The sequence below is a fragment of the Petaurus breviceps genome, unplaced genomic scaffold, assembly GCF_028583685.1.
Source record: "Petaurus breviceps papuanus isolate PSGF00001 unplaced genomic scaffold, PetGlider_PUasm1.0 90686, whole genome shotgun sequence".
NCBI classification, from domain to species: domain Eukaryota; kingdom Metazoa; phylum Chordata; class Mammalia; order Diprotodontia; family Petauridae; genus Petaurus; species Petaurus breviceps.
Genome location: NW_027187309.1, coordinates 9,251,061 through 9,267,317, shown reverse-complemented (window position 1 = coordinate 9,267,317; position 16,257 = coordinate 9,251,061). Strand labels below are relative to the sequence as shown.

General features: G+C 38.6%; 1 long non-coding RNA gene across 1 annotated transcript; it reads right to left on the bottom strand.

Annotated features, from left to right (window-relative positions):
* Nucleotides 1–736: 736 nt before the first annotated feature.
* LOC138144084 (uncharacterized) lies at nucleotides 737–5,080 on the bottom strand. The gene is made up of 3 exons (XR_011163856.1): nucleotides 4,927–5,080; nucleotides 4,440–4,504; nucleotides 737–1,222 (listed from the first exon to the last, which is right to left on the bottom strand). It is a non-coding gene; the product is annotated as an uncharacterized lncRNA (long non-coding RNA).
* Between the last annotated feature and the right edge of the window lie 11,177 nt (nucleotides 5,081–16,257).

Sequence of the window (16,257 nt, the reverse complement as noted above, 5' to 3'; positions counted from 1 at the left end):
TGTCGGAGAAGGGAAAACCTATGCTGATGGGATCACAGATATATCAGATTTCCAAGGTGGAGGGATGAGCAGAGTGTGGACAATTAAAGAGGGAGCTAAGAAAGGGAATGAAGTAGGTGACTTATAACTGAAGACGTTTGGCGGAGGAGGTTAAGTAATTGAAAGCTTGGCTCTCCATGAAGGACCAAGAAGTCTGGTCACTTTACTGAGCAACATTGGGGAGGGATGATATCTAGCTAGCTAGAGCATTTATTCTTTACTGTTTGCTAGACAGTTAGCTAAATACTGGAGATGCAAATACAAGCAAGGGAAAGAGTATACCTCCTCAAGGACTTCACATTTTAATGGGGAAATAAAACACAAAAAGAGAAGCTAGAAAAGCCAGAGGTTGTGTGTATGTGTGGGAAGAATAGTTTCATAGAAATAAGGCAGCTGGTGAAGAGGCAGAGGAAAAGAAATCCAGAAAGTCAAATCATGTGTGAAGAATTACATGACTGGGGCCCCTTCTAAACACTAGTTTAGGTAGGCAGTTTACCAGTAAGGCAGGGTTTCAGGACATGGGTTTCTCTAAGCCATTAAGAAGTAGCATTGATAGAGTGAGCTCTGGGCCTGAAGTCAGGAAGACCCAAATTCAAATTCTGCCTTAGATACTTATTAACTGTGTGAATCCCAAATGTCATTTAACCTCTGTCTGTCTCAGTTTCTTCAACTGAAAAATGGGACTAGGATAATAATAGCACCCCCCTCACAGGTTTGTTGTAAAAATCAAATGAGATAATACTTTTAAAGTACATAACAAGGTACTTGGCAGATTTATTAAGCAGATGCTTTACAAATGATTATTCTTCCTGTAAGAAATGATGAAGGGAATGGTTTCAGAAAATCCTGGGAAGACTTATATGAACTGAAGCAAAGTAAGTTGAGGAAAACCAGGAGTACAGTGTACACAAGCAATAGCGATATTGTAATGATAATCAACTATGAAAGATAGCAACAGTGATCAATACAATAATCCATGGCAATTCCAAAGGAATCATGATGAAAAATGCTATCCATTGATGGAGAAAGAACTGAGACTCTGAGAGAAGATTGAAGCATTTTTTTTTTTCTCTTTGCTCACTTACCTTCACCCATAACATGGCTGATATGGAAATACATTTTGCATGACTTCATACGTATATTGGGTATTGTATTTCTTGCCTTCTCAATGGGCAGGGGAGCACTGGAGGGAGATAGAGAATTTGGAAGGGAAAATTAAATTTAAAAAGTAAGAAGTAGAAATTAAAAATAAATTCATATTCATCTTCCTCTAAAGCAAGTTGTGTGAGGTTGAGAAAGTGGGTGTGATTTCAAATAAAGAGAGCTTAATCAAATAGTTTAATCTCCTTAAAATAATGGAAGGGGTGGAAGCTAATGAAAATAGAAGGCAATAAATAAATATTCTAAATGCAATTTTTCATTTATCCTTCAGTATTTCTTGTTAATGAAAACCAACAAACTAGTAGTTAATCCTTTCTCTCTCCTGGAGTTTGAGCTTCCCCTGCCCAAACTCTCTTGGTTTCCATTTGACAAAATTAAAAAAAAATCATTCAAGTATTCAATTCCTATGAGGAGGCTGTATCAATAACATTAAAGTACACAATTTCTTCATAATTTCTTCTTGAGGCATTAGAGGAGCATATATCCCTATAATGACTGTATACTAGCACTATTTATGACTCATAGAAAAATGTTTTAATGGTTAATTACTTTTCTAGCAATGCCAACTCAGCCAATAGCTGAAAACCAGGAGTAATCATTCTATAGTTGAAAGAATGCTTAACTTGGAGGTCAGAAGGTATAGATTCAAGTTCTGGCTCTGTCGCTTACTAGTTTACTAGCTCTGTGATTGGATAAGTCATGCCTCTGAACCTCATTTCCCTCATTTATAAAGAGTGTGTGTGTGTCTGTGTGTGTGTGTGTGTGAGAGAGACAGACAGACAGAGAGAGAGACAGAGAGAGAGAGAGAGAGAGAGAGAGAGTGAGAGAGAGAGAGACAGAGAGAGACAGAGACAGAGACAGAGACAGAGACAGATGGGGGTGGAGTGGGAAGAGTGTTGTACTAAAGGGCATAATTTCAGAGTCAGAAATGACTGCAGAGGCCGTCTAGTTCAACATTTCTTGAAAATGTTTATTATTTTCGGGACATTCAGTTTTTGCTAGTATATTTCCAATGGAAAACCCATTAGCACCTGAGCACCCATTCCAATTTGGAGATCTCTAAATATGAGGGAGGTCTTTTTTTTCCTAATGTCTAACCTAAATTTGTCTCTTTACTGTTTTCACTCATTGTTCTTCTTCCACAAGACAGTCTTTTAAGTACTTGGAGACACTATCATCTCTCATGTCATCAGTACTAAGATTTCTAAGTACACTTTACCCTCTAACATTCTGTGCTTCTGTGTTGATGACTAATGAGTAGTACTCCCAATAGGCCAGGTTAGTTAGTGTCATTGTTGAATTGAAAGAGGTCAGCAGGTGGTTCCTAGTGGCATGTCAGTTCAGCAGCTGACCTTTCTGCACTACATTTAATTTGGACTCAGAAGAGGAGGCAGCAGATTTTCTGAGTGATAATACATGATTGGGATTTACCAGGTCTCATTTAGGGGGCTGAGATCAGAAAACAGGAATCAGCATTGAAGATGCTGAAAGTATGCAAATGAAATGGTTGACTTTTTATTGTTATTGTGTTAGATGTCAGTCTAGCAATGGTTGTAAAGTGAAATGGATTAGTCCCTGAAAACAACAGGGAATGCAGCCTGGATGTCAAGGGAAGACTGTGTGGGAGATTTAAATTGTGGTGAAGGGAAGAAAAGACACAGGAGAGAATAATAGTAATAGCTAGTATTTATAGAGTAAGGCTTAAAAAGTACTTTACAAATATTGTATCATTTTATCTTTATAATGATCCTGAGGTAGGTGCTATTATTATCTCCTTTTTACAGATGAGGAAACTGAGACACAGAGGTTAAGTGACAAGCCCAGGGTCACACAACTAGTATGTGTATGAGATCAGATTTGACCTCAGGTCTTCCTGACTTCAGGTTCAGTGTTCTAACCACTCTAACCAACTAGCTGCCTATATGATGATACAATAGGGGTTAGAGGTAGATTTGTCTTGGAAAAGTATAATGTCAAGGGTGTGCTCATCTAAGTGGATGATAGAAGGGAGAAGCTGAAACCTCCTTAAGGTTAAGGAATTGGACAAAGCAATGTAGAGATGTTGTCCACACTGATGTAGACTCCTGAATTAAGGGTGGAGGAGTGAGAAGCCAGAAAAATTAAAAAGAAGTGATAAAATAATAGGCAAAACTGGGATTGTAGATTCCTAGGGCAGTAGTTTTCAAACTATTTGGTCTTAAAATGCCTTTACACTCTTAAAAATTATTGAGGACCCCAAAGAACTTTTGTTTATATGGGTTATGTCTGTTACTGTTTATCATATTAGAAATTAAAATATAAAATTTAATGATAATTTATTTAAAATAACAATAGCATTCATTACATGCTAATAAAATAGCATTTTTGGGCTTTTTTTGGGGGGAAAGCAGAGCAATTGGGGTTAAGTGACTTACACAAGGTCACACAGCTCATATGTGTTAAGTGTCTGAGGCCGGATCTGAACTCAGGTCTTCCTGACTCCAGAGCTGGTGCTCTATTCACTGCACCACCTAGCCACCCCATCGAAGTAACATTTTTATGAAAACTATGTTTCAAAAACAAAAAGAGAAGTAGTGAGAATAGAATTGTTTTTACAATTTTTTTTTACAAATTTCTTTAATATCTGACAATCTATGACAGCTGGGTTTTTATATCTGTTTCTGCAGTCAATCTATTGTAATATGTTGCTTTGTTTGAAGATGAAGAAAACATGACCTCATGCAGATATTGCAGTTGGAACAGAAAGTAGTATTGTAAAAGGCAAATAACATTTTAGTGTTTTGATTAAAGTAGTTTTGATCTTGTGGACAAAGGCAGAGGCAACTAAGTGGTACATGTTCTGGAATCAAGAAGACCCGAGTTCATATTTTGCCTCAGACACTTACTAGCTGTGTAACCGCGGGGCAAGTTCCTAAATCTATCTGCCTCAGTTTCTTCAACTGTAAAATGGGGATAATAACAACACCTACATGCCAGGGTTATTATGAAGATCAAATGAGGCAATATCTGTAAAACACTTAGCACAGTGTCTGGCACACAATAGGTACTTACTAAATGCTTATTTCTTCTCTCCTAAAGGTTCTTGGGGACCCCATAGGACCTTGGATATCACATACTGTGGGAAATTGTGCTCAAGTTCAGTCATGGCACAGTACAGAAGCTTAACCAGCCTTTTTACATTCTCACAGCAGACAAAATAAGAAGTTGGAAGACTGATAGACAAAAACAAGAAATTTCACCTGAAATTGTGGAATCTCCTTCCTTCTCAGTAATTTGAAGACTTGTCTATTTCCTTGCCCCTTTCCTAATTTGAGGGGAAAAAAGATCAATACAAATATTTAGTTTGCATAATTTGACCCCTCCCACCAAAGATACATAGATATAAACACACATACACACACACACATACACACACAAACACACACACACCCCACCACCACCACCACCACATACCCCAATGGATTTTTTTTTCTGCCTTGAAAGAGCAATCACAGCTTCTCCAGGCTTTAAGAACATCAATCAGTTTCACAGCTGGAGGCAGAGGACTTTCTTTAGGGAACACTTTTGGAATATAGTAGAATGTGTTTTGTCCTTGCCAGGCAGACAAAAAGTTTAATTAAATAAGCACCTGGCTTCTTGCTTCTGGATGGAGTAAGGAAAGGAGAAAAATTCAATACGAATTCCTTTACCCTAGCCCAACTACCACTCTCTCCACTTCCTTCTTACCTGGCTACCTCTTTCCTATCTGGGCTTTTGCAAAGAAATTGGCGGGCAGTGAGCTGAAGGTGCTGGCACTTTTGGCAAGGATGCAGCTTGGTCCATTCTGGAAGTGATTGAAGCTGGAGTTGCTTCCAGAAGTTTCCTGGCTCTTCTTCCCCTCTTACTTCTGGCCTGAAATTTGAACAGAAATGACATTGCAATGGTAAACATCACCGTTCAAATACTTTGTACAATTTCCTCTTTATCGTACTTTCAGTTTTTCAAGAATCCGGGCACAAAACTTCAAACTTTCTTTTCGCTAAATGGGGAATTGGATTGGGAAGCTGACAGTTATGTCATCTTTCTTTTGCCCAAATTACTTGTTTTGGGGTGAGAATAGAAGAGATGGAGATGAAATGGGCATATTTATTCTTCTGGAATGATGTCAACATGCTGCATCCCTGTGTAGAGAGAGAAGAATAAATATGGTGTTTTCTGGAAGACTATTTCAATACCATAATGCTTTGAAAAAATTATCTATATCTATATCTAGTTTGTGTGTATGTAATACACATTATATATATAATACACACAATATATAATTTTCAGTCTGTATTGCTAGACTGATGTAAATTATTTTTCTTAGTTTTATTTATATGATTTCAATTGTTTTTTTTAAATGTTTTATTAACTTCTGATTTACATCATTCGTTTCCTCCAGATTTTGAGTTACAAATTTTCTCCCTGTTTTTCCCCCACCCATCCCCTCAAAACAGCAGTCCCACAGGATATCCCCACCTCCAATCTACTCTCTGCCATATTTTCTCCCATACCTGTTTCGACTTTTCCAGTGCATCTCTATGCCTCAGTGCCTGTATATCTTATTTCTTAATTACATGTAAGATGGTATTAATAATAGTATATATATATATATATATATACACATACACACATACACACACACACACACACACACACACATATATATATATATATATATATTTGAATATTTTATTTTAAAACTGTCAATTCCAGATTCATTCCCTTCCCCCCCTGCCACCCACACCCACTGGGAAGACAAGCAGTTCAGTATAGGATGTACATGTGCGGCTAATGCAAAATAATAACGTAGTAGATATATTGTAAAAGACTGACTGTATTTCCCTCCCTCCTATCCCACCTCCCACTTGTTCTATTCTCTACTTTGATCCTGTCCCTTTTCAAAAGTGGGTGCTTCCAACTTCCCTCCCCCCCAGCCTGCCCTCCCTTCCATCATCCCCCCTCTCATCCTCTTCTGCCCCTATTCTCCTGGAGGGTGAGATACCCTATTTAGTGTGTATTTCATTCCCTCCTCAAGCCAGATTCAATGGGAATAAGGTTGACCCATTCCCTTTTGCCTTCCTATTCTTCCCCTCCATTGTAACCATTTTCCCTTGCCTCTTCTGTATGAGATAGTTTGCCCCAATCTGTCTCTCGCCTCTCCCCATCTCCTCTCATTATATTCCTCTCACCTGTTAATTTCACCTTTTAAGTATCATCCCTTCCTGTTAAATTTGTCCTGTGCCCTCTATCTATGTATACCTGTAAACAAATATACACACATTCACATATGTATTCATATGCCCATCTACCCTCATATATATATATATATTTCTAATCCCTTCAACTACTGAGAAAAGTTTCATAAATTACAATAATTGTTTTTCCATGTAGGAATGTTAATAGTTCAACTTTGATAAGTTCCTTATGATTTCTTTTCCCTGTTTATCTTCTCATGCTTCTTGCATCTGAATGTCAAATTTTCTATTCAACTCTGGTTTTTTCAGCAAGAATGCTTGAAAGTCCTGTATTCCACTGAATGACCATATTTTCCCCTGAAACATGATACTCAGTTTTGCTGGGTAGGTGAATCTTGGTTTTAGTCCCAGCTCCCTTGACCTCTGGAATATCACATTCCAAGCCCTTCGATCCCTCAGGGTAGAAGCTTCCAAATCCTGGGTTATTCTGATTGTGTTTCCACAATATTCAAATTGTTTCTTCGTGGCTGCTTGTAATATTCTCCCCTTAATCTGGGAATTCCGGAACCTGGCTAAAATATTCCTAGGAGTTTTCTTTTTGGGATCTTTTTCAGGAGGTGATCGGTGGATTCTTTCAACCTCAATTTTGCCCTGTGGTACTAAAACATCAGGGCAGTTTTCTTTGAGAACTTCCTGGAGTATGATTTCTAGGTTCTTACTTTGGTCATAGCTTTCAGGCAGTCCAATAATTTTTAAGTTATCTCTCCTGGATCTATTTTCCAGGTCAGTGGTTTTTCCCATGAGATATTTCACATTGCCTACTATTCTTTTGTTTATATCTGTTGAACAGCATATTGATTTCTCATAAAGTCATTAGCTTCCATTTGCTCCAATCTAATTCTGAAGCCATGATTCTCCTCATTGAGCTTTTGAGATTCTTTTTCCATCTGGCAAATTCGACTTTTTAAGGCATTCTTCTCCTCATTGCCTTTTTGAGACTCCTTTGCCATTTGAGTCAGTCTGTTTTTTAAGGTATTATTTTCTTCAGTCAGGCTGTTGACTCTCATTTCATAATTTTCTTGCATTGTTCTCATTTCTCTTCCCAATTTTTCCTCCACTTCTCTTATCTGCTTCTTAAGGTCCTCTATGGCCTGTAACCAGCTTGTATTTTCCTTTGAAGCTTTTGGTGCAGGAGTTCTGACTTCACTGTTTTCCTCCTGTTCCATGCTTTGCTCCTTCTTGTCCCCAAAATAGGAGTGTAATGTTGGAATTTTCTGTCTGTTTTGTTTCCTTTGCCTGCTCATTTTGCCACTCAATTATTTGCCTTTTGGGCTTTTTGCCACAGTAGGACTCTGCTATCAGACAGGGGAGTTTTCGTCCCAAACGCTGGGGTTTTCTCAGCTGCCGGAGGTATTAGATGGGTGCCCTCTGTGAGGTCTCCACATGCTCTGGCAAGCTGGACACACACCCCAGGACCTCCACCCTAGACTGCAATCCAGATCCAAGCAGGTTAAAGCAAGAGTGATTACCCCTCAGACTGGTGCTTGGTCCCCCTACACTCTGCAGGCCAGGAGCTGAGTGGCGCTGGCTGGCTGTGCCAGCATCTTAGGGGTTTCTCGCCCCGGGGGTAAAAGCCACGCTCCCACTTACTGGGTCCCAAAGTCCAGACTGCACTGGCCTCTCACCTTGTCCTTCGCATCTATGTATTGATAAATCTGGAAATGGGCACAGCTGCTGCTGATCTGGAGTCCCTCTGGCTGGGGGCTGGTCAAGCCTGCCCTGGGGCTAAAGCCTGGCCTTGCGGGCTCGGCTCTGGCTCCCAGAGCGCTGTGCTGGCCGATTCCTGCTGGCCTGCCGGGCTGTCCTCAGCAGGAGGTTAGCTTCTCTGTGTCATTTTGTGGGTTCTGCAGCAACCAAGTTTATTTAGAGTCCCCTTTTTACATGGATTGGGGAAGGTGGAAGCCGGAGCTGCGGGAAGGTCATGCTTCTACTCTGCCATCTTGGCTCCGCCCCCCTATGATTTCAATTGTTATGAGTCCAATCTCTGGTTTCTCCTTTCCCTTCTTCATTGCCACTCTAAAAGCTATATTTCTCATTTTGTTGCCAGTGGTTCAATAAATATCTTGTGAAAACTGCAGACTTTGACTGGACTCTGAAACTTCTTTGTCAACACTAACTCTGTTTCATTGTTAGACCACCCTGGGCCTCTTTTTTTTAAAGCAGTGCTAAGGTCAGTTTCTCCATCATTCTTAGAGGCTGAGAATTATGTTTTCCCAGAATTTCCCACACAAAAACGTCAGGGATGAACCCATGAATTAAATGAAGTTGTTTAATTTAAACTTAGGCAATGAGGGATATTATGTGAACAACTGTTGTGCATTCATACTTGAGAGAATGCTACAGCATTTTTTTTTTTACTGCCAAAACATTATTATTAGATTTTTGTTAAATGTCAGAAATAATTTGGATGTTAGGCAATGTTCTTTTCTTAATTACATTTAGTCATATTCATCACTTTTAGTATCTTGTCAACAGAGATTTAAGGGTCTTTTCTATTTTGAAAGATCTAGTGCCTCTGATAATACTATCTCAGTCACATTCTCTCAATCATGGCATGGATCTTCTTTTCTCAGTTAAAATGAAAGCTTAAGCCTTATTAACCACTAATCTTAGTCTTATTTATTACTAAGACTTCAATATTAGCAAAATATTTAAATGAGTTGAATGAAGAGATTAAGGATATAAATCCAGTTTGAAGCTAGAGAGGCCTCTAGGAATTCTTATTTGTAGATACTCAAAGGTCTGAAAGTATTCTGAATAAGCACAAGACAGTGAAAGAGTGAATTAAGAAAAAAATAAAGCCAGTATTCTGTGAAACATATTGGGAAAAAAGTTTCATTGCCTTGTATTTTTATTAGAATAATAATTGATATTTATATAGCTGTTCAAAATAAGTGAACTTGACATGTATTATCTCATTTGAAGCTCACAACAGTTTTGTGAGGAATTATTATTCTTATTTTATGGATGTGGAAACTAAGGCTTGGAGAGGTGAAATCTCACAGAGCTAATAGTAGAGGTGTGATCAGAACCCAGTCTACTTGGCTCCAAGTCTAACATTCTGCTCCATGTGCTGCATGTACGATTGACAAGACTCACATATGCACAATATTATTGGATGTTAACAATAATCATGGGATTAAGGCAAACAGAGTAAAGTGATTTTCTCAGTGTCACACAGCTACTAAGTGTTTGAGTTCAGTTGGAACTCAGGTCTTGATTCTAGGCCTAGTACTCTATCCACTGAGCCACCTACCTGCCCAATATTAAACACCAGTTAAAGTTAGTATTTTTCTTATATTATGAATACCCTCTAGCCATTAGAATCCCAGTATCATTTAACCAACTACTATTGATCAGTTTTGCAAAGTGAGATATATGGAGAAGATATAGCAAGAAGAAAAGCTACAGACACTTTTCCCCAACACCTGGAGCCCTACTGTCCCTTATACCACCTTGGTTTATGGAAAGGACAGACAAACTTAAAGTAGTTTTTACAAATTATTCACCCTACTAGGTTCACTTCTAAATGTGGCATGGTTGATAGATGAGTTGCTATTGCTTCTTCTTGACTGCTTTCATTCCGTTTTTGTTCTGGGTCAACACGTCTTTATTCTTCACCCAGTTTGGCCATTGCCAAATGTTGGCATGGTGATCACTTCCTGGAACTCTTGCTATTTGCTCTCCCAACATTTCAGTGATTTTAAAGAAACCTGAGATTATAAGCTCCTTGAGGGTAGGGACTGTCTTTTGTCTCTTTTTGTAATCCCAGCACTAAGCACAGTGCCTCATACATAGTAGTTTCTTAATAAACTTGATTGATTGATTGATTAAGAATACTCACACCTAGGGGACATGGTATGGATGATAAGGCAGCAAAGGAGAATGAGAAATGATAGCACAGGGTAGAGAAGAACCATGAGAGAATGGTATTATTAAAGTCTAAATAGGAGTTATTATCAAGAAGAAGGTGGCCAATGGCGTCAAATGCAAATCAAGTTGAGAAGAAAATGTCTAAGGAAAGATCATATTTGACAATTAAGAAATCTTTAGAGAGAGCAGTTTTACTTGAGCACTGAAGTCGTAAGTGTTGAGGAGTTACTGAGGGGAGAAAATATGAAGAAAGTAAGTGTAGTGTGAAAAGAGAAATTAAACAGACCCAGGAGGGAAGGGAAGGGAAGGGACACTTGGTTTTTACAGTTATCCCTTCCACATAGTAAGGGTGGGGGTGTGGTTAGGGGCATTGTGTCCCCAGTTTCTGAAATATCTGTGTAAAAATTGTTAGCCCTCTCTTCCTACAAGAGAAAAAGTCTTAACCTCTTCTTTTTCTTTCATGGTGTGTTTATAGCACTATACATATATTTTATGCATTCCTGAGTTTTTAAACCTTTTCTTTGTCATCTGCTAGCTTTCATGTGTCATCTGTGGCTTCCACAAAGCTGACCCAAAATTCCCATTTAATTTCTTATAATAACCAGTGATATATTGAAACCACAATGAGAAAAGTCATAATGTGGAAGGAATAACTATATATATATTTTTACTCAGGCTGTGAAATTCAACTGAATTCAATTTGGTGAATATTTATTGAGTACCTGCTATATGTAAGGTTCTGATAATAGAATGACAAAAATAAAGTAGTATTTGCCCTCAAGGAACTTACATTGTAAAACATGGAAACAGATCAATATGCACACATGTAGTACCCAGGGCATCCTACAGGTTTTAGGTATTTCTTAGGGAAATACTCAAAATCAGTGCTTCTGAGTACCTACCAATATGTTTACTTTTACCAACCAGACAGGATATCTATTAGTTCAAAACAAGACATTTTATCTAACAACAAAGTAAATAAAGTGACAAGGAAAGATTGCCTGTGTACACATGGATGCCAGTGGGAATAGGAGAGCACATTCCGAATCCATGTAAGACCAAGGAACACAAACAGTGGACACACAAAGAGGGAACACATGGCTAGGGAACACACAGGAAACTTTGTGAATGACACATGTTATGTGCTGTATCTCCTAAAGTACACTTATGGCTACAGCACTTCATAATGCTGCAGGGCTGCTGATGCCTGATATCATCTACTGCTTCCTGCTGGACATTGCATTTCTGCTCTCTACCTGTGTATCAACTCTTTGTGGGAAGCAATTCTTTCCTGGGTATCTAGTGGGTGTGTCTGGTTGTAGAGCTGCCTCCTGCAACAATCTACTGGGCCTCAAATCTACCCAGACCACCTATGAAATCTCTGTTTTAATCCACTTATACACCAGAAACTTTCTACTTGAAAAGGAAAGTTAAACAACCCTTGGGGACTCTGAGCCACTATACCTAGCCAAAGCAAAAGCAGAACAGAGCATCCCCAAAGAAAATAGTAAATCTGTTCTTTTGACTTTCTGTATCTGCTGCTGATTTGGAGCCTGTGATTCCAGAAAACTATTTAGCTTATGGTTAGACAAATTCCCCATAACTCCCTTTTAACCCCTTATGGAAAATGTCTTTCCAAGAGACATTTCAGGGACCCTGCCAAAAATAAACCCACTGAAACTGGGAAAGTTGTGACTACAAAGTCCATCCAATTTTCTATGAAAAGTGATTTTAAATCTTAGGATTCAGTGTCTTGGAGACTCAGAGTTTCCCCCCAGACCCTCCCACTTACAAATTCAGTCTCTCCTTTAGAAGGATATTATTGCTGATGAGGTTGTATGCAATCTTCTTATCCTGGTCAAACTCCAACCCAGGTCTGAATTGATTTAATCCGCTCAGGTTTAGGTGGAGACAGATCCTTCTGCCTAGATAACCCAAGAATGAGAATACTGTGGCATGATGGGGGACTGGTCTGATAGAACAAGAATTTCCTCTGAAGATAGAATGATGGCAGGCGGTTTCAGCCCCTGTTGAAAAGGTATTAAGTGCCCTAAGTCATGGTACTCAAGATCTCATTTTAACAGATCCCACCCCCCAGTGTTATGACCAATTAGAGTTGGTTTGCACCCCTTAGAAACACCTGCTCTCTGAAGGGCATATAACCTGTATCCATAATCCCAAAAGGAGCCATTTCTGAGCTGGCCCCCTTGGAGGGGCCCAGTTTTGGACAGAACTCCTATGTAATGCATGTCGAGCCAGCTTGAGGGAAATTAAACTATGGACACACACACACACACACCCTAATTTCATTTGTCTGTTTCTTAGAACAGACTCAGTAATTTATTGGAGTTCGATGGGTGCTTATCCATCTTCTCTGACTGGCATGCAAATAAATTTGAGCAAGAAAAAGTGCTAATGGAAGAAGGGAAGGCCATACCTTTCTAACCTGCTGGGCCACATTCATGTCTTTGATGTACTTGGGTCAGTCACAGAAGTCAATGAGAATCAGAGTAAATAGAGTAGTGTTCAGTTTGCCAGCCTATGAACAAGGAAGACAATGGGATCAAACTAAGTAAGGCATATTGACTGTGTGACTGGAAGAATCACTTACCCTGTTAGTCCCACAAAAACAAAACCCAAAAAACAAAACAAAACAAAACCAAAACCTATCTGAATCTGTAAGTTGTAGAGAAGATATGGTAGAGAAAATCACTCTTCCTCTGAATGAGATTCAGACCTTGCCCTCATGAATCTCATAAATAGATATACGAACTTCCTACTCTGATGAAATCACAAAGCCACATCCAAAATTAGAAAAAAAAAAATTTAGCAATAAAAAAGCATTGGCTTTTATTCTGTATTCACATAAGTATGAAGCCTTGCTCTCCTTCCCTAACACAAACAAAAACACATACAAAGGTAAATAATTTCAAGAGGGAGAAAGCTAATTTAATATGGCACTTTAAAGTTTGCAAGACAGTTTACATCTATTATCTCATTTGATCCTCACAATGCTGTAAGGAAGATACTATTTTTAAATGAATTGCCCAGGGTCAAACAGCAGTGAGTGGTGTGGAGCAGAGGTGTCTGCCCTGGAGGGCCATAATACTCCTATTGCTGCCAAACTGATTAAAATGTAATTGGGAAATATTTTTTTAAAAATAAATAAAAATTATAATAAAACAGATAATAATATGTGCTTTTCTAAGTTAATAAGGATCTATAGGGATCCTTATATATGGTTCAGTGGCCCCCATTTCAATTTGAGTTTGATACCAGTAGTGTGGAGGATAAATTGGAAAGGGGAAAGAGACCAATTAGGAGACAATAGCCAGGTTAGTGGAGATAAGAGTGTGTGGTAGAGGATGAGTGAATGGAGAGAAAGGTACAGATTTAGAAGATGATGTGCAGGTAAAGCTCAACAAAGCTCAGAAACTGCCTGGATGTGGTAATTGAAGCTCAGGTCAGGTTCTATTATATGATTCATTCTACCTGAGCTCCTTATGACTATCAGATTTCATCCCTTGTTATAAGACCTGTTACTTTCTCAAGGTAGATTGTCCAGAATCTTTGGCTTTACTGTTTAATTCTTAATTATATTGCTCTTTTAGAAGAAAAGAGACAGAGCTAGAAGGATCCTAATTGTCTGCTTACTGGGGAGAGTGGAGTTTTAAAGGATAGTGACCTCCTTTTGGAGTCAGGAAAACCTAGGCTCAAGTACTGCCTTTTACATATACACATACCGTATGACCCTAAGTAAGTCAGTTAATCTCTCATTGACACTGAGCAGCTCTCTGTAAGTTTCCAAGTAGTTATTGATTTTTGTTGCTAGAGAGAACTCCTTAAAAAGAATTGCCAATTAAATCACAGGTTCAGACCTCCTTTCCCCCAAATTCTAATAATTACAAAGAGACTGTTTGCATTATGATGCTCAGATACCTCCCTCTCTCCACCCCCTCACCAGATGACAGATTGAGTTCCTTACAGAAGGATCATCTGCAGGGCTCTAGGACAAACCCACTGGACATAGAATCATCATACTGATAGGGGTCTCCCATGTCTGGAAGACTGTCCATTTTCACCTTAATTTCTAGAATACCTAGCTGAATATGTACCTCCTAAATACCTAGGGAACAGTGACATGTGTACCTTATAAACTGATCTCTCTGTTGTAGTGCCACACACAACACTATTAATGGAGTCAAGATTGAACACCAGACCTGCAATTTAGCCACCATAAGCTTTCTCCTCTAAACCTGCCTCTACTCTCTGACACATTACATTATTTTTCTCATTTGTATAACAAGGTACAAGGACAACATGGTATGGTAGAAAGAGCCTTGGTCCTGAAATCAGGGAACTTTGGTATAAATCCTGCTTCTGACATAATACTTGTGTGACCTTGGGAAAGTTATTAACCCTCTCTGAGCCATGAGATTCCTCATTTGTAAAATGAGGGGGCTGGACTAGATAGCCTCTGAAGTCCTTTCTAACTCCAAATCTATGATCCTACAGGATGAATTTTACTTCAAAGCTTTCTCTTTAACACAGATATGGGTAAATCCAGTGTACAGGCCCCATTGTATTCCTCTAGCCCCATTGCTAATGGCTGTCCTGCACTTCATCTCCTAGAGGACTCTAGCTTTCCTGGTCTGGAATCACCAATTAAATGGTTTAATTGTTGAAGCACCTAGGGAATATATAAGATTTCTGGAGATGGTGAAGTTCTTATCTTATATATACTTAAAATTATGGACTTCACACAGATTATAGACAATCATAAGTCCTTATGCACGGCTTAATACATTTCTATTGTTAAAGGTAGCAAGTCCTCTCTACTGCTCAGTGACATCTCTGTTTCTGAATCATCAGGAACATAGTTATCCATCTCATTTTTAATAGCCAGTGTCTCAGAACCAGCCATTCTTCCTTTATTATTTCAATCAGTCAAATCTTTGATATTGAGAATTTTGGGATTTATTAATCAGCATAGTGTGACAGAAAAAGCACTGAGTAGAAATCAGGAAGCCTTGGGGTCAAATTCCCTCTCTGGTCCCTACTAGCCCTATGACTCTGGGTAAATCATTTAATGTCTTTGAGCTTTAGTTTCATAAAATGTAAAAAGAAAACAAAAGGAGATAATAAATGAATTCATTCCTGTAGTACCTACCTGAAAGGGTCATCGTAAGGACTACCTGAGGATTTCTTCTAGGTTTAGAGGTGGAATGAACCTCAGAAGTCACTAAGTCTAACCCCCTCATTTTATTCATAGAGAAACTTGAGGCCTAGAAAAGTTAAATGATTTGCTCAGGGTCATGCAGCTAGTAAGTGTCTTATGTAAGATTTAAACTTGGTCTTCCTAATTCCAGTTCTAGTTCTTTAAGTGCCTCACAGACCTTAAAATATTATATAAATATCAGCTGTTATTACTATGTTTGAGGGTCTTGTGCCAGGCATTAATACAAGGCTGAATAAGATTCATTCCTTGCCTGCATGCATCTGATAAGCAGATACAACATATACACAAATAATTAGAGGGGCAATGAAGAGGAGTGGATAGAATGCTGTATGTGCAGTCGGAAGGAGCTGAGTTAAAATCCTTCCTCAGACACTGACTGGATAGATCTATGAGCTTTCAATACACTCAATATCTCTGAGCCTCCATTTAGTTTCCTTATCTGTAAAATGGGGATAATAAAATCTACCTCACAGGGTTTTTGTGAGAATCAAGTGTATAATATGTGTAAAACTGTTTCAAAGCCTTAAATTACTTAATAAATGTGAGATCTTACTAATTATAATATAATGCTTATTATATTATATTGTAATAATTATAATAATGGAGCACCACGGATGCATAAAATGACTACTAAAAATACTAAAAGCCACAGGTGGAAAGATCATTTCT